We start from the raw sequence: 21,728 nt of genomic DNA, 5'->3' as shown, positions 1-21,728 counted from the left end.
TCTTGGGTATGGCACGGCGCCCTTTTCATTGGAGTATTAATGAGTCTCTATTGACCAGGTCACCTGTAAGCAAATTTAATCTTCCATACGGACATATTTTCGGACAACTCAGGATCTGTCTCTTGGGCAGTGCCCCTGTGGGAGGCACATAAAGCTACGGTGTGGGACCACATTATACAGCTTGCTGCAGCTCGGAAATGGGAGTGTCGCCTTTCAGAACTTCACTCTCTTCTGGCCTCGGGGGATGCTCGTTGGAAGTCGCACCATCCGCAGACCATAAGCGAACGCGAAACGCCCTGGCTGCAGAACTGGACTTACTTGCTTCTTCGGAGGCAGAACAGGCCTTACGCTGGACCAAACATAAGTTTTATACCTGTGCTAACAAGCCGGGTCCGATGTTGGATAGGAAACTCAACTCTGTAGGGAACCCCTATAGGCCGGTTCAGTTGCTGTTCCCTATGGGGGGTTGTACCTCCAATCCCCAGCAGATCATCTCGCGCTTCGCGGTCTTCCTTTCACATCTGTACGCCAAACCAGATCCCTTTCCTGTAGCTCACGTGGAAGCATTCCTTCAGGATCTACGGCTTCCTGGTTTGTCCTTCAGGTAGCCCTTAATGCAGGTGTATCTGTATCAGAAGTACTTCAAGCTATCAAATTCTTTACGGTCCTCCATTGCCCCAGGTTCTGACGGCTTTTCAGGCCTCTATTACAAGAAATTTTCAGCCCTGTTGGTACCCTTTTTGGCTAGTTACTTCAATGAATTACTACAGGGCTCTCTGCACTCTCTGGATGCGCTCAGAGCTCATATCTCCATGATCCCTATGTTTACGGAAGATGTACAGGCACCGCAAGCCTTTCGACCCATTTCGCTTCTTAATGAGGATTTGAAGATATTGGGCAAGATTCTCAGTCTTTGGATTAAGAAAAATTTGCATATCCTGCTCCATAGGGACCAAGTGGGTTTCGTCCCTGGGAGGCAGGCAGGCAACACTGTTCGTAAGGTGGTTCACCTTATACATCTTTTGCAACAGCGGAAAATTCCAGGATTCTTACGGTCTTTTGACATATATAAAGCTTTTGATTCCTTATCCTAGGAACACCTGCGGTTCTTGTTGTCCCGCTCCGGTTTTGGGGATTCTCTCTTTTTTTGGATTCAGGCCTTGTATTCTTCCCCTTCAGATAAGTATGTAGGGCATTTCTCAGATCCCTTTCCTATTTGGCGAGGGACGAGACAGGGATGTCTCGTCTCCGGCACGCTTTGTCCTGGCGCTTGAGCCATTGGCCTTGGCGCTCCGGGCTGATTGCAACATATCAGTGTCCCTTACCTGGGTCAGGAACTTAAGTTGAATCCTTTTGCGGACAATGCCCTCTTGACTCTCACTAATCCGTTGACACTCCCAAACTTGCAACATGTTCTTGCGTGTTTCTCCTCGATTTCAGGTCTCTGTAGCTCTCAATATCACCTTAGCCTGGGATTTGGTTTCGCGCCTACAGTCCCACTTTCCCTACAAATGGGCTTCCTCTTTGCTTGAATACTTGGGCATTCATCTGACACCCACCTATGACCCTTTGTTTGCTGCAAACTATTTAACATTGCTTTGCTCCGTGTCCTCTCTTATGCGATCTTGGCAATTCCCGCTCCTGTCTTGGATAGGATGGGTTAATTCGGTAAAAATGACTATCCTGCTGAAGTTTTTATATTGTTTTTGCAGCCTCCCAGTGTGGGTTCCCTTTTATTTGCTCCGGCTGATTCAGACGAGCATTATGCGATTTACCTCGGCTGACAGATACCCCAGAGTCTCCAGAAATCCACTTTTTGTTCATAGGCTTTAGGGGGGTCTGGGGGTGCCTAATGTAGCTAAGTATTATCAGGTGAGCAGGATTGCACCACTGTCTATGTTGCACGCTTCCTCTGATGTTCCCCACTGGGTTTTTTTTTTAACTACCTAACTGCACCCCTATTGCGACAACAATGCTTCTATGGCTTCCCCCTGATCTACAACCGACAACATTGAGTCCTATTTTGCTCCATGGGCTGCATGTATGAGACTTGGTTCGCTACTCTAGTGGCTTGATGTCACCCTTTCTACCCCTGCTCCCAATTACTAATAATCCTCTCTCTCCGCCGGGTTTAGACCAACCTGGGGCGTTCTCTTGGTGAGTGGCAAATGGTTTTTCGCTGGTGCGACATTTCTTGACTTCTCAGTCTTTCCCCACCTGGAATTCTCCTTGAGAATCAGAAATATTCCCTAGGCAGAACTTTTTCGTTATCTTCAATTGCAGCATTGGCTTACCTCACTGCATGGCACCTCCGCCTTCCCATATCAGAAATCTGCCTTTGAACAGCTTTGCCAACAGTGCCCAGGCTCCCTGGGTCTTGTTTCCCTACTTTATGCATCTTTGAATGGACACTCGATGCATACTTCTCTATCGTATGTAGCTCAATGGGAGCGTGATTTGGGGGCGGTCATGGATCCGGAGGACTGGAATAAGGCCTGGTTGTTTACAGTATAGCTAAATGTTCATTCAACACATACACGCTGAAGGTGGCATACAAAGTACTGTTCTGTTGGTATTGGATCTCAGCTCGTATAGCCCAGTTGGACTCTACCTATAGTGATTACGGCTTTTGGGGTTGTGGCCATTGTGAAGATGTGTTACATATATGGTGGTCATGCCCGAGACTGATTCGGATTTGGTCTTGTGTATTTGGCCTTCTTTACACATTGTTTAATCTCTCCATATGCCGGGATCCCCGGTATGCTGTGCTTCACTGCCCCATACCGGGTCTGTTGGCTCACCAGCAGAAGTTGGCCCCCTACTTATTCTTGTCAGCAACTAGAACAATTGCTCAAGCCTGGAAGAGCACATCTGTCCCTCTTCAAAGGGTGCGGGACCATATGACCACTCTGATGCTTAATGAACAGACGTCGAGCATCCGTAATGACTCCCAATGCAAATTTTTGAAAATCTGGGAGACGAGGTTGACATGCTTTTCCCACGCTCCCCCAGCTAGTCTGGGTTTAGGTTGTTGATCGGTATTGGGAGTTCCCAGATCCCTGCTGTTAGTCTTTTCTTTTTCTTTCCTTACTCTTTTTCCTCTTTGTCTGATTTTTGTGAGGCGGTCGATATCGGTCTTTGCTTCACTGTTAGTGTTCTAACACTGTATTTTTTGTATTTTCTGTGCCATTGATAGCCCCTCTGTGGGCATGCCTTTTGCACTGCTGGTATTACAGCATTGCTCCTTTTGTACCTTATGCGCCACTGATAACCCCTGCGTGGGCGTGCCTTTTGCTTCAGTCTTTGTCTAAAATGTTTAAAATTAATAAAAAACTATTGAAATACAAAAATAACAGTTTGAAACAAAGTGAATCTGATATAAACAGCATTTCAACATCAGTCTCATGCTCACCACCCATCTTGACTTTACAATCAGACATGGGTTATATCATAACATAGGCTTAAAATGACATTGCCATTTTCCTTTTTAAAGTGTTCAGGGGTTGTGTTTCATGTCTGGTGGCATAATTTTACCGAGTTGTACAGTACGGACTAGAAGATGCTTACTACATCAAGACTTGTAAAACTTCTTTCATACACTAGGCGCCAAGCACATAGGGTTTTTTTTGGTTTTTTTTTACATGTAGCCCTGCTGCCTCTTAGCCTGGGTTCAGTATACTAAAATTGCAATGTAATTCTGGTTTCGTTGCGATTTCAGTACAGGTGCGATTTTGCCAGCTCTCTCTATCAACTGCCTCCCGCTGACGTTAATGCAAAAATCAGCACCCACTGACGTCAACGCAAAATCGGCACACATTGACGTCAATGCAAAATCGCCACACATTGACTTTTTTTAATGAAATTCTTCTTATTAAATTTTATCTATTAAAAGTGTGTAACAACACATACTGTTATAAACAGGACAAAATAGAACGCAAACCAAAACAGGTGGCCTCGCATAGCCTGAAATAAAAAACTAACAGACAATACTAAGAAAAAAAACCCTTCCTTACTCCCCCCCCAACCAGGCATTTCAGCCGGGCCACCCATTGGCTTTCATGCAAAAACGCCTCCCATTGCCTTCAATGCAAAAACTCCTGTCAATAGCAATCCTATGTGAACACTTATCTCTGCATATCACTCTACTCTACCACTTGCAGGTGTGGAACGCACTGATACAAACTCGCACCGCACCCTTTTCATAATGGCACTCAAAATGCAAAGCGTGTGGATCACATCTGTGTAAACCACCTCAACAGGAACACATAATATCTAGCCTGATATGGAAATGTGTGAGCTTGAAAGTACATCCAGAATCACATGTGTGAACCAGGGCGACTCCTTTCACACCTGGGCATTTGGGGATCACAGCAGAATATCTGCAATTCTGCCCGCAAACACAACGCGCTATTATTTTCAATGTCATCTAAAATGTGCTGCAGGTTTGCTGCAATTGTCATGTGCCATATACCATCGCATGAGGCTTGTCGGCCAAAAAAAGCTCCTGCTCCTTTTTGAGCAACACGCTTCCCACGTTGCAATTTGTTGCAATTGTGGTACAGTAAATCACTCGACAATCACGGCTAAACCACACCACATTTTAGATGCCATTGAAAATGATGACACCTGAACCTGAGTTTTTAGATTACGATCAGAATCGCAGCACTTCTGCCACAAAAAAATCCCAAAATGCCCAGGTGTAAATGGGGCCTAACGGAGGGGACACCGGAGCTTGATTTGGCTGATCAGCAGGAGCTAGTTCTAAGCACCCAAGTGCTTCCATGTGCAAGGGTAACCTGAAGGAAAAAAAGTTTTTTTTTCTCATTGGTGGCCAACGCCTTATTTACTCGCTCAGCAGATGCGCTTCTGCTGCGCGTTAAAAAAGCCTAACACTCCCCTTTCCTGATGAGTGCCCAATCGGTGCTTATCACTCTGCAAGGTCTCTCCCGCTCCCTAATAGTTCCCAAGTTCTGTGCTGGAGACAGGCAAGAAGGAAAGTAGGACATAAACCACACAAATGTTAGAAACAGTAAATGTTTAATTCACCACAAAGTTTTTTTGTTTTTTTTTGTTTTTTTGTTTTTAAGCCCCAGACATTCCTAAAAGCACCTCTGACTTTTTTGTTATAAGGATAAGTAGATTGGGACCCCAACTTAGTCCCTTGGACAAGAAGTTTTTTGTTCTTTTTTTGTTTTTTTTCAAATTCCACACCCCTGGACCTACATACTGTAATTGGGGGAATTCATAAAGGTCTCAATAGACAACCTTTAGAATTCTTTCAGGGCACAGCACTAAAGTGTCCGTGCTTGTGCTTGATTCATGCACCTATCAGAGACAGGGACATGAATCTGTCCGTGTCAGAAACTGAGGTAGAAGTGTTCACACTGGACACTCCTTCCTCAATGCACTCCTAACTTGCCTCCTTCCTGATCACCGTGAACACCAATAGCCAAGGAATTTTGTACTAAGGCCTAAGAGTCTGATAAGGAAGGTCTGCTTTACTTTTGATTGACAGAGCATGGCAGTAGGCTGATTCATAGTCTCTTTTCAGTCCAATAGAAGCTTTCTAATTTTCGAAAGGGAAAGGGAACTAGTCTTTTAGTTCCCAGTCAGGCTCCATCCACCCAGTCAAAGTAATTTCCCAGATATGGGCATTGCTATATTTGGCCAATGACATCACCTTCGTTTACATGTAGATTTCAGTTGGGGAACCTCCAAGGACGATAGCTAAGCCTGAGTTCACATATACGGGGGCCGAGATGCGGTGCAATTTTGTTCATGCTGTGCAGGCGCAATGCCAATACGAATTGTTAAAGTGTATCAGGCTGGAAATGGCACCCTCAATGATTAAAAAATAAATAAATAAGGGGGGGGGGGGCAGAGCAAAATTACTAAGAAACAGAAAAAGAGGAGAAAACTTGACAGAAAGGGGTTTATTTACTAAAGCTGGTTCACTCAGAATCTTGTGCACTTCTGCATGGAAACCAATCAGCATACAGGTTTTATTGCTAACACTTAAACAAGCTGAGGTTAGAAGCTGATTGGCTACCATGCACAGCTGCACAAGATTCTGAGTGAACTAGCTTTAGAAACCTCCCCCAAAATGTCACGTTTACCAATACCAAAGTAAAAAATCATGTAGCCTTGTGAAACATACAATAATAAAATTGTAAATAGGTGACACATCAAAACAACTTAACGTTAAATCTAAATAATGGTCTTAAAGTGGAACTACACTGTATCTGAACACCCCCAACCAAAAGTGCTATTTAATTCATTTTTAACAATCAAAGCAAACTCCCCCACCAATCCATGTCTCCATGCCTTATTTTGCTGTGAAAGCAAAACACCCCCTAGCATTTCTGTCCTGGTCATCCTTAGTAAGGGCAGATGATTCATATAGCATTTAATTCCTGGAATCCATCTGCCCTTATCTCAGGAATGCAAGCAGAAGGGTGTGCTTAGCTGAGAAATCCCCACCTCCCCACCCCTCCTGAAGACTCCTGTGATGTATGACATTTGCCTAGGCCTGGAAACCAGGAAGTAATTAAATGTAAAAAGCCATTTAAAACAAGTAAATAGGAAATATTTTCCTATTTGCTAATGCTAGCAGCATGGGGATTCAAAATCGTCAATGTTGACTGAGAGAGTGCAATTCCACTTTAAGATTTTTCTTCTACCTCTGGTATGTGTGGGAACACCCAATATCACAATAGGCATTAAAGCAATGCTTGTATATATATAGTATGTATAAGAGGGGAATGAGTCTTCACAATCAATATTTTAATACTTCTTTTTTTGTTTTGTCTCCAATCTTGCAGAGAAGGCATCAGGGTCTGAGCTGCATTCACTGCAGGTCCAGTTGATCCGCATTAGCTGCTTTTGCATTCCCATAAACATGTACTAGGAGAGAAGTGGTTGTGAAGCACATCCACACTGACCCTTACTTGGGTAATCGTGATAAGTGTAAGTTTAAGAATAAAGATGGGCATTCATTCAAATCGAACCAGTACAGCATACCATAGTGGTAAAAGAAAAGTAGAGTAAAGGAAAAAAAGTTCTACGTACAGACTGTGGATCAGTCATATTTTGTTGCTAATTTCATGCTCAACAGTTTTTAAAACTGAACCCTGGTCACAAAAATCCATTTAAATATATTCCTCTATAGCCATAAAGGATTTAAATTTGCGTTGATTGCACCAAGTTATTACCTTGTCACATTACCAGTACATTGTACTGCACACAGCCTGTGCAAAGAGCAGAGCTGTGGGAGAAACCCAGCAGGCTGACCTACAACAGGCTATGTACAGAAAACTAGAGAAGGGGGGCGGATACAAGACCAGTCACCTTGCACAAGAAGAGAAAGAAGCATTGACTGGTCTTTATTACAAGACGTTCCTGCACAAAGTCAAAGTGTCACGCTGATTTACTGCACAGACCTGGAAGCAATACACAAAGCACACCAAAATCAATACAAATAGTTTTTGAAATCATCCAATATTTACTTTCCCAGAGTTCAGCTTTAAAAACAACAATGTTTAGGGTTCTGTCTACACTTTGTAAAAGTACAAAGGCTCAGAGATTAGAAGATACACTGGGAACAATATAACACGACAGAAGTAAGCAGACCCACCCCACAATCCACTGCTGTACATAGAACGATCCTATGTAATGTATATGGGCTTGTGCACTAACAGCAGAATTTTACTATAGCCCCAGCTTTCAAGAACCTTAAAAAAAAAAAAACACTTTATGCCTAAACAATCTACTTATGATTTTGCTCCTTGGGTGCTCTCTTTTTCTAACACTTCTATCTACTAACATATTGTCTCTATTTTCAGTAACAATATATTGGTACTGTGGACCTGATCTGGAAAGTACGGGAAATATGTTCTTTTCAGAATTTTCAGGTTTAAGAATGTCAGATCTCCTAAATAGGTTATAATTTGCATCAGATGCAACAAAATGCATTTGATTACATAATACTCCGGTGGACAAAAATATGCACAGCCACTAATTTCATTCCAAGGGACAAAAAGGTCTTTTGAAGACATGCTGTCACTAATATCAGTAGGGCTGGCACAAAAGACAAAAACAGTCATTTCAAACTACGTACAGAGAACCATGTTTTCCCTTACTAGAAAAATGCAGATCTCTGCAAAGGCACATAGAAAACAATTAGGCCTCATTCACACAGGGCGATTTGATCATGCCCTATGTAGGGCTAGGTTTACCTGCACTTGGATGCCTCCTAATAGACAGCTATGGGACTGCTGGCACAGTGATGCAGGCAACACCTTTGCCTTCCTATGCTGGTAAAACTAAATGCTCTGTTCTTTAGAAGACCCGTAGCACTGCCAATAAATCTTAAAGGCACCCTTAAGCATCAACAAACACAGCGTGTGCCAAACCATGTGGTAGAAGTAAAAGAAGCAAGATGCACCTGTGCTCAAATCCCAATAGCTTGTACATGCATTTATCTATCAGGTGCTAAATGGGTGTAACCACATATTAGCACTAGAAATCCCAGAGGAACCTTCTGCACACTGCTAAGTACCCTAACCAAACAAAAAAAAAAAAAAAAAGGTCTGCGACTTTCCCCATAATTCTACAGGCAGGGCAGCCCACTGAAATGAACAGGCTACATGCAGAATGCAGCCGCAGTAATGTAAACCTAGCCTAAGGGACAGTTCACACTACATGAGTTTCAGTTGCTTTTTTTTCTGCATCCAAAATGTACTGGAACACATCAAAAAGGCGCTGGAATGCACATGTCCCTATTTAAATTGAAGAAAATGAGAGAGGTAAAAATGAACTGGAATGCATAAAAAAAAAGTACTGGAACGCGTCAAAATCACGCATGCGCAAACACATCTGGATTGTGTTTCTATAGTGTGAACCAGCCCTAAGGGTTCATTCACACCTGCGTCTGCACCCCACTGATTACATGAGAGCAGCACAGCGGGGGGGTTTCTGGCAGTTAGCTGCAGGAGGTATCCGGCATATAATTGCTCATGCAGCAATCACAAGCAAGTGATTGACCCTGGATGCAGACTACCTGACAGAATCTGCGTCCCTATCCACCAGGGGTGGTCTATGCGTAGTCACCTTTCCTTTTTCCAATGCCTCCAGTTGCAGTCTCCATGATATACAACAATTTAAAAATCCAGCAGAAAGACCACAAACCTCTGATAATAGCCACATCAGGAATGCAGACCCTGAAAAAAACAGCAATGATCTCACTAACAGAATTACCGAGCTATATAAAAAACAGCTATGTAGTTTAACATTCCAGCATCTACCATAAACTAATACACCAGATCTGGGTGGACTGCTTCCCTAAGTGAATCTGTGCAACCAACAGCGGTTGTAAAACAGCAGTGTACACAGTCTATACGTTATTAGATACAATGTACAAGAGCAATACCATCAGAGCAACGGGTGAATTCTCTACTGGAAAAAAAAACAAACTCATATTAACAAAAAAAAACAACAACAACATATGCACACTTCTGCATACTCCCTCAACAACTGTATCAATAAAGAACTGTACCAAGAACAATCATCCACCGTTCATTTTGTCACGTGCTGCAGTTGTCAGTGCAGGATGCCCATCCACAACCCAGGAGCACCAGAGAGTAGAGAAGAGCACCAACTGCCAAAGGAGTGAGGAATGATTCAAGTAATTTAGCTTATGATTCAGGGATTGTTAATTCCCCATTCAAGGTAAATGGGATGCCTTGGCATAATGTGCATTAACACATGTTATAGAGCACTTGGAGGGTTGTGAATTGGTCCTAATTCATCATATATCAACCACTGTGCCCCACCTCCAGGCCTTCATCACTTTAAATTAAAAATCTTACTAACACTGCCTAGCATTACCCACTGCCATAAAATGCTACCCAGACCACAGCCCCAGTACAGTGCTCCTCCATGTCCATTTTTTCAAACAATGTGCTTCCACCAAATAGGTCCATTACTTTCTATGTAAGCACAGGCTCAGCTTTCAGAATACAGAGGAAACAAGCTGGAGCATTCCACTGCCTTGGGCAAAACTGGGCAATGCATGGTAAGATTTTATGTTACACTTGGTAAGAAAGGTCTGGAAGGATAAAAGGCACAGGTGCTGATGTCATTAGACTGCTTTTAGTTCTCACTACCCTTGGCCTTTAAAGTATGGTGTTCCCACAACACTAAAGCATAGAGTATATTTTTGTTCAAACAAGGGTCAAATGTGATCTCTGCTAGTCTATGCAGAAGACCTCCAGTCAATGAAAACACTCCTTTCAACATTAAGAAAATCCCCCAGACAATTCTATTGGAAAATCTACTCAATAACATATGCTGAGACAGTATTTGCTGTAGGACCTGGAGGAGGTGCTCAGAAGAGGACCAATGACAGGCAAGTGAGAAGAGCAGCTCAGCCCCCTTCACTCTCCCTTATGATCCCGTCTAACCTGCACATCTTCTAAATTGAGGGCCCTAAAGAAGAGTCATTATGGGAGCAAGCAAGATTTGGAGCTCATTTCCGGTCGTCCTCCATTGTAATACTGCTTACCCAGCATGTCTCCTTCAAGTGAAATCATTACAGAACAGTTATTTCAGCTTGTGAATAACATTGAATGTTTGGTCCAAAATGTTGTTTCCTATGCACAAAATTATTTTTTTTCCAAGAAAGCGAGAGTTAGAATTTCAGCTAAGGTTAAAGGGTTTAAAGGGACCCTGTCAGTATAGGGTCACTTGTAGCTGAATTCTACGTTTAGCAGGGGATATACAGTACTTACCTTTCTGGTGACTATATGTTGAAATGCCATGGCTTCAATGTTCTCTGGCAGAATGAGTTTAATAACCCACTTCCCCTGCTGCATGCAGTTGTTCCTCTCACCAGAACATACATCTTGTAGTGACATATAGAACATGTTAGTGGCAGGAACCGCACTGGAGATGTGATGACAGATGGAGACACACAATGCCATTGGGAACACACATACACATTGTTGGGAACTGACCCGATGTTGAGACCCCCTGGTTCGGCCAGTTTGGCCTACGATCCACACTTTCTGGTAGCTGTGCCTGGCAGGACACTTGGTTGAGGAAAGACCTGGTGACCTACCTTGTAAAAATTCACCAAGGAAGCTCTATAGGAAAAAGGTTCTCAAGCATGTCAGACATTGTTCAATAGCTGACCAACACAACTGCACAGAATTACAGATATTTGTATATAAAACACACACGCCGTGGAATTGGGGTTTGTTTACCCTGGTGACTATCATTGCCATCCCTCTGAAAAACAAACCTCGGGAGATAGCGTGCCACCTGGATGCCTACTTTAACCCTTGAAAGCCTGCAGCCCCCATGCTGCAACTGCATATACGGTGCTGCATCACAGTTCCATTTACTTGAATGTGCTCAATTTGGTAGCAGTATGGTCTGTCAAATGCGAACTATGGTGTAATTGTTGCTGTGCTGCACCATGGTTGCGGCAGTGCGTACCAACATGGCCAGTGGTCATGTTAACTTACAGCTGGGATGGCAAAGCCGCAACTCACCCGTCTATTTTACTGCCACATATGGAAATGAAGCTTAAATGGGTGTTAACGTCAGCAAGCAAAAGCATGGCTCAACTCTGGGGTTTTACTGCCCCAAAAATTCATGTATGAGCAAGCCATTACACTGGTGGAAAAACGTTAAAGGGTTAGTTCACCTTTACCAAAAAACTGTCTATGCCGATAATGGATGTCTGCAGATAAAAAAACAAACTGTGCAGTGTTGGCCAAAGTTGGGTAATGCCCTTACTATAGGTGTAAGCCATTTACATACCACCCAAAGCCTGACTGAAAAGCTTTAAGATATTACATCATTGCGTCCCGTCTTGTTGCTAGGACATTGCTAAGATACTCCCAGATGTTACTGCTCACCTACACCATCACAGGAGTGAGCAATTTCTCTGATTTAAACCCCCTCACATGCTCTCTCTATCATGACAAAGGAGCTCTCAGCTCAGTGTTTGAGAGCTCACTCTCAATATTGTGGAGGTGAACAGTAACAGATGTCCTAGCAACAAAGCAGGACAGGATAATGATGCCATTTCTGGGAGTTTTCCAGCAGGCTTTGGGGGGTGGTATGTATAGGTACACCTTACTTAACTTCAGTCAGAGCTGCCCAGTTTGCTTTTATCTACAGATGCCCCTTATCTTTATAGGCAGTGTTTTGGTAAAGGTGAACTATGACTTAGAAGAATATGAGACCTGTGGAGACTCTGACGTGAACGAGAATGTCATGGCGATACCACAGTCCTGATACACATAACATGACTTCTGTTAGGACACATTAGAGATGATGACAAAGTTTAACCCCCGATCCCACTCCTGTCCCCTCAGAAGAAGGCAGTGTGTAGTGGTGAGGATACAGGGAACTGGTTCCCCTCAGACTGGCGGGGTGCAGTGGTGAGGATACAGGGGACTGGTTCCCCTCAGACTGGCGGGGTGCAGTGGTGAGGACAAAGCGGACTGTTCCCAACAGAGGAAGGCAGTGTGTACTGGCCAGGACACGGGGGACTGTTCCCCTCAGAGGAGGGCAGTGTGTACTGGCCAGGACACGGGGGACTGTTCCCCTCAGAGGAGGGCAGTGTGTACTGGCCAGGACACGGGGGACTGTTCCCCTCAGAGGAGGGCAGTGTGTACTGGCCAGGACACGGGGGACTGTTCCCCTCAGAGGAGGGCAGTGTGTACTGGCCAGGACACGGGGGACTGTTCCCCTCAGAGGAGGGCAGTGTGTACTGGCCAGGACACGGGGGACTGTTCCCCTCAGAGGAGGGCAGTGTGTACTGGCCAGGACACGGGGGACTGTTCCCCTCAGAGGAGGGCAGTGTGTACTGGCCAGGACACGGGGGACTGTTCCCCTCAGAGGAGGGCAGTGTGTACTGGCCAGGACACGGGGGACTGTTCCCCTCAGAGGAGGGCAGTGTGTACTGGCCAGGACACGGGGGACTGTTCCCCTCAGAGGAGGGCAGTGTGTACTGGCCAGGACACGGGGGACTGTTCCCCTCAGAGGAGGGCAGTGTGTACTGGCCAGGACACGGGGGACTGTTCCCCTCAGAGGAGGGCAGTGTGTACTGGCCAGGACACGGGGGACTGTTCCCCTCAGAGGAGGGCAGTGTGTACTGGCCAGGACACGGGGGACTGTTCCCCTCAGAGGAGGGCAGTGTGTACTGGCCAGGACACGGGGGACTGTTCCCCTCAGAGGAGGGCAGTGTGTACTGGCCAGGACACGGGGGACTGTTCCCCTCAGAGGAGGGCAGTGTGTACTGGCCAGGAAACGGGGGACTGTTCTCCTCAGAGGAGAGTAGTGTGTAGTAGCCAGGACACGGGGGACTGTTCTCCTCAGAGGAGAGTAGTGTGTAGTAGCGAGGACACGGGGGACTTTTCTCCTCAGAGGAGAGTAGTGTGTAGTAGCGAGGACACGGGGGACTGTTCTCCTCAGAGGAGAGTACTGTGTAGTAGTGAGGACACGGGGGACTGTTCCCCTCAGAGGAGAGCAGTGTGTAGTAGTGAGGACACGGGGGACTGTTCCCCTCAGAGGAGAGCAGTGTGTAGTAGTGAGGACACGGGGGACTGTTCCCCTCAGAGGAGAGCAGTGTGTAGTAGTGAGGACACGGGAGACTGTTCCCCTCAGACGAGAGCAGTGTGTAGTAGTGAGGACACGGGGACTGTTCCCCTCAGACGAGAGCAGTGTGTAGTAGTGAGGACACGGGAGACTGTTCCCCTCAGACGAGAGCAGTGTGTAGTAGTGAGGAAACGGGAGACTGTTCCCCTCAGACGAGAGCAGTGTGTAGTAGTGAGGACACGGGGGACTGTTCCCCTCAGAGGAGAGCAGTGTGTAGTAGTGAGGACACGGGGGACTGTTCCCCTCAGAGGAGAGCAGTGTGTAGTAGTGAGGACACGGGGGACTGTTCCCCTCAGAGGAGAGCAGTGTGTAGTAGTGAGGACACGGGGGACTGTTCCCCTCAGACGAGAGCAGTGTGTAGTAGTGAGGACACGGGAGACTGTTCCCCTCAAAAGAGAGCAGTGTGTAGTAGTGAGGACACGGGGACTGTTCCCCTCAGAGGAGAGCAGTGTGTAGTAGTGAGGACACGGGAGACTGTTCCCCTCAGAGGAGAGCAGTGTGTAGTAGTGAGGACACGGGAGACTGTTCCCCTCAGACGAGAGTAGTGTGTAATAGTGAGGACACGGGAGACTGTTCCCCTCAGAGGAGAGCAGTGTGTAGTAGTGAGGACACGGGGACTGTTCCCCTCAGACGAGAGCAGTGTGTAGTAGTGAGGACACGGGAGACTGTTCCCCTCAGACGAGAGCAGTGTGTAGTAGTGAGGACACGGGGGACTGTTCCCCTCAGAGGAGAGCAGTGTGTAGTAGTGAGGACACGGGGGACTGTTCCCCTCAGAGGAGAGCAGTGTGTAGTAGTGAGGACACGGGGGACTGTTCCCCTCAGAGGAGAGCAGTGTGTAGTAGTGAGGACACGGGGGACTGTTCCCCTCAGACGAGAGCAGTGTGTAGTAGTGAGGACACGGGAGACTGTTCCCCTCAAAAGAGAGCAGTGTGTAGTAGTGAGGACACGGGGACTGTTCCCCTCAAAAGAGAGCAGTGTGTAGTAGTGAGGACACGGGGACTGTTCCCCTCAGACGAGAGTAGTGTGTAATAGTGAGGACACGGGAGACTGTTCCCCTCAGAGGAGAGCAGTGTGTAGTAGTGAGGACACGGGAGACTGTTCCCCTCAGAGGAGAGCAGTGTGTAGTAGTGAGGACACGGGGACTGTTCCCCTCAGACGAGAGCAGTGTGTAGTAGTGAGGACACGGGAGACTGTTCCCCTCAGACGAGAGCAGTGTGTAGTAGTGAGGAAACGGGAGACTGTTCCCCTCAGACGAGAGCAGTGTGTAGTAGTGAGGACACGGGGGACTGTTCCCCTCAGAGGAGAGCAGTGTGTAGTAGTGAGGACACGGGAGACTGTTCCCCTCAGACGAGAGCAGTGTGTAGTAGTGAGGACACGGGAGACTGTTCCCCTCAAAAGAGAGCAGTGTGTAGTAGTGAGGACACGGGAGACTGTTCCCCTCAAAAGAGAGCAGTGTGTAGTAGTGAGGACACGGGGACTGTTCCCCTCAGAGGAGAGCAGTGTGTAGTAGTGAGGACACGGGGACTGTTCCCCTCAGACGAGAGCAGTGTGTAGTAGTGAGGACACGGGAGACTGTTCCCCTCAGACGAGAGCAGTGTGTAGTAGTGAGGAAACGGGAGACTGTTCCCCTCAGACGAGAGCAGTGTGTAGTAGTGAGGACACGGGGGACTGTTCCCCTCAGGAGGAGAGCAGTGTGTAGTAGTGAGGACACGGGGGACTGTTCCCCTCAGAGGAGAGCAGTGTGTAGTAGTGAGGACACGGGGGACTGTTCCCCTCAGAGGAGAGCAGTGTGTAGTAGTGAGGACACGGGGGACTGTTCCCCTCAGACGAGAGCAGTGTGTAGTAGTGAGGACACGGGAGACTGTTCTCCTCAAAAGAGAGCAGTGTGTAGTAGTGAGGACACGGGGACTGTTCCCCTCAAAAGAGAGCAGTGTGTAGTAGTGAGGACACGGGGACTGTTCCCCTCAGAGGAGAGCAGTGTGTAGTAGTGAGGACACGGGAGACTGTTCCCCTCAGAGGAGAGCAGCGTGTAGTAGTGAGGACACGGGGACTGTTCCCCTCAGACGAGAGCAGTGTGTAGTAGTGAGGACACGGGGACTGTTCCCCTCAGACGAGAGCAGTGTGTAGTAGTGAGGACACGGGGACTGTTCCCCTCAGACGAGAGCAGTGTGTAGTAGTGAGGACACGGGGACTGTTCCCCTCAGACGAGAGCAGTGTGTAGTAGTGAGGACACGGGGACTGTTCCCCTCAGACGAGAGCAGTGTGTAGTAGTGAGGACACGGGGACTGTTCCCCTCAGACGAGAGCAGTGTGTAGTAGTGAGGACACGGGAGACTGTTCCCCTCAGAGGAGAGCAGTGTGTAGTAGTGAGGACACGGGAGACTGTTCCCCTCAGAGGAGAGTAGTGTGTAGTAGTGAGGATACGGGAGACTGTTCCCCTCAGACGAGAGCAGTGTGTAGTAGTGAGGACACGGGAGTCTGTTCCCCTCAGAGGAGAGCAGTGTGTAGTAGTGAGAACACGGGGACTGTTCCCCTCAGACGAGAGCAGTGTGTAGTAGTGAGGACACGGGAGACTGTTCCCCTCAGACGAGAGCAGTGTGTAGTAGTGAGGACACGGGAGACTGTTCCCCTCAGAGGAGAGCAGTGTGTAGTAGTGAGGACACGGGAGACTGTTCCCCTCAGAGGAGAGTAGTGTGTAGTAGTGAGGATACGGGAGACTGTTCCCCTCAGACGAGAACAGTGTGTAGTAGTGAGGACACGGGAGTCTGTTCCCCTCAGACGAGAGCAGTGTGTAGTAGTGAGAACACGGGGACTGTTCCCCTCAGACGAGAGCAGTGTGTAGTAGTGAGGACACGGGAGACTGTTCCCCTCAGAGGAGAGTAGTGTGTAGTAGTGAGGATACGGGAGACTGTTCCCCTCAGAGGAGAGTAGTGTGTAACAGTGAGGACACGGGGGCTTTTCCTCTAGGAGGAGGGCAGTGTGTAGTAGTGAGGATATGGTTGGCTGTTCTCCTCAGACTGGCAGTGTGTAGTAGTGAGGACACAGGGGACTGTTCTCTCCGAGAAGAGCAGTGTGTAGTAGTGAGGACACAGGGGACTGTTGTGTGGTGAGGAAGTAGTGTGGCCCGCCATGCGCACCCTGACACACTCATCACTCATAGGGCCCTGTGTGGGTGAAGGCAGGGCGCCCTAGGTGACAGGGTGGCCTCGTACCACGTGGACTCCCTCCACACACAGCACTGTGACACCCCCGGACACAGCCACATTATATATGCACAGTGTGATAATAAACGGGAGCCTGCCACATACATACGGTCTCATTTATAAAACAGGAAGCCTCCCCGATCCACCTGGTAATATTCCCTTCACACAGACAGAATCCCCCTAGACGAACAGCACACACATCCACACTGCGGGCACTGACCCGGTGTTGAGGCCCCCGGTGCGGGCGGTCAGGCCCGGGATCCACGCTCTCCGGTAGCTCTGCTCCCCGCCCGCTGTATCCGGCGGCCCGCTCGGTTTATCACCTGAGGCCCATGATGGCTGCGAGGCCCGAGACCTGCGGAGAGTGACAGGAGGAGAGAGCACGAGACAAGCGGGAGACACAACCGTGTGCTGGAGGAGTGGGAGGAGGATACCATAGAGAGGATGGAAGGAGAGAGGAGGGAGATGACAGGAGGGAGGAGGAGAGTATACCATTCTACACACAGGAGGGAGGAGGAGGAGGACAAGGTGGTGTGCAGACACAACACGGGTGTGATGCGAGAACTGTCAGGTGACGCAACAATGGAGACTGATGGGAGAAGGAGAAAGTCCATAGTGGGCCACGTATAGGAGGATATACACCTGTCATAGGAGAAGTAGAAGAGCCCGAAGAGACACATTCACTACTTGTTAGGGGTCAGTAAATCTACAGCCTGACAATCAATGGTGGCCTCCCTGAGGTGCTGTCTGAATGCTGCAGGTCTCTGTGCAAGATCATAAGTTGGCCCCCATCCTGAAGATTGCACCAGCTTTTCTCAAAAAGGTTCCATGGAACCTTCAGGTTCTTCCAGAGATTGTTACAGTGGAACTAAACCATTCTATATAATACATTCAAAAAACCGTTCCATTCCCGGCATGCAGGGAATGCTTAATGTCACATTTGCTTGTGTTTCTAACCAACCTGGAATCATCAAATGGCTGGTGTCATAACTGATCACATGTACAGCAGTTGCACATCAAACAGAGGCCAAGATAGTAGCTTCCTTGGCTGAAAAGGAAGGAGGGTTTAGTTCTGCTGTAAGGGTTCTTTGAGCGGTGGCTAATTGACCTCCCATCTGGTCTCTTTGTAGATCCAGGTCTATCACCACTTGGCAGAGCCATTAGCATAGCACCAACTAAATTTAAAGCTGTCTGGAAGGCAGACATTCTTACCACCGGCCACTAATGTGAGGGTTATTGAATCCCAATGGACCGGTTGCAGCAGGGGTTACATGAGATGTGAAAATTATTTCATGGGTTCCTCTGGGGTAAACAGGTTGAGAAAGGCTGCTCTACACCACACCTCCCTATGCTATGGTGGCACACATTGGGTGCTTAAGGGAATGTCACCACTCGTGTTGTCAGTTACATGTAGCCAGTGCCAGCCATTGATTTGTGCCCAATAAACACCTGTTCCCCTCAGACCTTTAGGGCTCATGCACACAGCCAGTTTGGCTTTTACACATAAAACCTGGTGTTTTGGGGCAAGGGAGGATTGGGTGCAGCATACAGCCCACTGCCTGCAGCCTGGCAAAATCATTGACAGGCTGAAATACAAGGGGGCTGATGTCCCAAATTCCTCACACAAACCTAGGCATAAGTACTACTTGGAACAGCGTCCTGCACTGATTGACAGCAGCTCTTCCAGAGAGCTTTACTATCATTGCCATTGACTTCAGGACAGACTGGATGAGTGCTTACTGTTGATGTGCTGTGGCTTGGTACCAACCATTGCCCAGGTAATACAGAGTAATCCTTAGAGCGGAAATTCACTCTTAAAGGGAAGTTTTGCCTTATGTCCTCCTTCCCTCCTTTTGGAAGTTTTGTTTTTGAGGTAGCGAGGGGGAGTGGGTACTTAGTTTTGGTAGGTACAGTGATCCCTCGTTTTTCGCTGTTAATGGGGACCAGAACCTCCCGCAAAAGCTGAAAAACCGCGAAGTAGTATTTGCCCCTAGGAATTTTTGTGTATGCGGGTACTGTACAAGAATGTTTTAAATATGTAAACATCATGGACAAGACTGGCGAGATACAACAAGGGAAGATGCTAAGTGAGGCTGCAATGATGCGCAGACAATCAACTCACAGGGATAAATCCACTCGTACTCTTATTGGTCGATGTCACACCGGAAACCAATCACGCGCCTTTATGAAAGCCCGTGGTATGTACAGTACTCTGAGTCAACTCATCTCTTTGGTTGACATGCAGGGATCCTTCTCTTTTGCGCATCAACATGAAACAACACTCCTTTCCACAATGTGGCTGCTGACCCGCGAAGTACTGAAGCCGCAAAACATGAAGCGCGAAGTGGCGAGGGAACACTGTACTCGCTCCCACTTCCAGTCAGATCACCAGGCGCCCCACTTGTGGGGCATGTCCACAGATCCCAGAAGGCTGCAGGACCATTCACATAGCACGGCTCGCACTTGCATAGTGGGAAGGTGGCTGTGAAGCCACAAGGAGTCACAGCTGGCTTCCTGCACTAAACATGCTGACTCCATGGATCCTGAAGAGCAACAAAGAACCGGCCCAGGGGAGGATGGCGCTGGATTCTTGGACAGTTAAGTGTCCTTTTAAATAAAAGCAGCTACAGTATTTGTAGTTGCTGACTTTTTTTTTCTTTTTCAAAAAGGCTGAAGATCCTCTGTAAGTTGATGACAGACAGATTGAAATGGCTGGTGTACTGCCCCAATTTCAGTCAGAGTATGGCCACTCTCTGTTCAACTGAAGTCAATCATTAGTGCCAGGTCTAGCTGTCAGAATACAATGTCCCGGCAGGGGGATTCCTCCATCCACCTTTCCTGTGCTTTGAGATTTGTCCTCAGTGACACAAGCTTGTGTAAACATTGCATTTTCATATACATGTTAAAAGTGTGTGTCCAGCCCAAACTTTTTTTCAGTTTTTGATAGAGTGGGGAAGGGTTAGAACCATGTTATTGTCTGAAATTGGGGGGACTCCCCCGTCGTCAGAATACACTGATCAGCGCTGTAAGAAATTGGCTGCAAATGCTGATCAAATGGAAAATTTCCAGCAGGACTGTTCATGAGAAGTCGAAAGATTCACTTCTCATGAACAGAAACAGCCACAGATGACTTGAAATTCATCCGGTTCCTGCTGAACCGGATGAATTTTTATTCATAAATGGCCAACTTTAAGAGATTTTCCCTCACTTCCTGTCTAGTGAAACTGTTGTCACCCTGACAATAAGTACAGGAATCCAATGATTAAAAAAAAATGTTTTGGCTGGACATACACTTAAAAGCAAGATTTGTGTTTGCTGTGCCCAACCCCACCCACTGTAAAGGTCTCTGTACGCAATTTACCGTTTCTTTACTTAAAATCTGGATAAAAGCCAGCGATCACATGTCTGTTCCACTTCATCTGCCTCCAGCTCAGTGATGACCCAAAGAAGGAGCAGACAAACCCAACCCATGGCACAGCAAGGATGTGTGGTGGCACATATCGCTACAGTTTAAAAAGACATGCCAGGAGGCGTGGCCTGGCGCATGGAGCCGTAGCAGCGTTACGGCTGAGCTCCCGACCTGGTCCTCCATTACGGGCATCCTGTGTCCCTCACAGGCTGCCGATTCCACCCCATATGGGGAAGAACCATCTCTGGACCCCCTGGGGAGCAGTGGGGGGCCGACCCGGCGGCAATATACGCTGGTTTGTCACCTGAGCCGAGGCCTCGAGCGCCCGGGCCGTCAAGATGGCGCCGGCACCTCTTCCCTCCTCATCCCCCGTGACTGCAGGGCACCTGACAGATGAAGGGCAAGTAAGCCCTCGGGGCTCTCTCTCCTGGGGATCCTGCTACAGGAGCACAGCACACACAGGGCACACAGAGATCCCGCAGCCCCTCCCCAGCATTTCTGCTCTGAGGATGGCTGGGATCTGCAGTCCCACGTAAAATCCCTGCACTCCAGCATAAAATCCCTTCCTACAAAGACAGATTTTGAGCAATGTGTGAAACGTATTGAAAGCACATACAAGCAGGAAATTTCTGATCTTAAACGGGACATTTGCGTGCATATGGAAGAGATTGAAAATACCGCTGACGGTCTGTGTAACGCTTTACAATCCCACGAGGAGACCCTTAACTCCCATACGGTCCTTATACAACAGCTCATGTACCAGCAGGATGATATTGAGAACAGGAACCGCCGTAACAATATCAGTATCGGGTAAACTCGTATCTGTTGAACCTAAAGATTTGGCCGCGGCAGCTACCGCCATCTTCAATCAACTACTCCAACCTAAAGACACCTACATTGAGCTAGACCGCATACATTGCACAATGGGCCCGAGACACCCTGATCCGTCTTTTGTCCGTGACACTCTCTGCAGGGTCCATTATTTTAAGGTCAAGGACGCTATTATGCGTGCAGCCAGCACGCAGGATACCATCCTATTCAACGAAGTACCAGTGATGCTCCTCCCTGATCTTTCCCGCCAGACTAGCCATGTGTAGGGCTCTGCGTCCTCTCACTCAGATGTTGCAAGAGAGGCATATTCGCTACCAATAGCAGTTCTCGTTCCAGCTTCACGCCTCACAGAACGGTAAATCTGCCCAATTCCTCACTCTCGGAGACCTGCCCACTTTTCTTGGAATGTTCGAGCTGCCCCAGGTGTCCCTCCCGGACTGGCCCCTTCAACTTCCAACCCCTGGCCTCCCTCTATCCTCTTCCTGGCAGCAGTCCGACCGCAGGAAAAAGAATTGTTCCAGATCCTCCTCTCAACAGATCCCGGAGGGATGACCCCTTATCTACGTGCATTGGGGGGCTTCTCCCTTTACTCCTTTTTCTACACCTACTGATGGTTAC

General features: G+C 47.7%; 1 protein-coding gene across 1 annotated transcript in view; it reads right to left on the bottom strand.

Moving 5' to 3' along the window:
• The window catches only part of ATP13A3 (ATPase 13A3), a 215,695-nt gene extending 198,400 nt beyond the window's left edge, over positions 1-17,295 (bottom strand). The window contains exon 1 of the mRNA XM_089675655.1: positions 17,091-17,295. The gene's annotated coding sequence lies outside the window, so the exon portion shown is untranslated. The remainder of the gene's footprint in view (positions 1-17,090) is intronic.
• Between the last annotated feature and the right edge of the window lie 4,433 nt (positions 17,296-21,728).

Source organism: Staurois parvus, unplaced genomic scaffold, assembly GCF_062004578.1.
Source record: "Staurois parvus isolate SC_StPar_1 unplaced genomic scaffold, SC_StPar_1.0 ptg000155l, whole genome shotgun sequence".
NCBI lineage: Eukaryota > Metazoa > Chordata > Amphibia > Anura > Ranidae > Staurois > Staurois parvus.
Note: the sequence above shows the minus strand (reverse complement) of the source record. Positions and strands in the feature narration are given on the sequence as shown.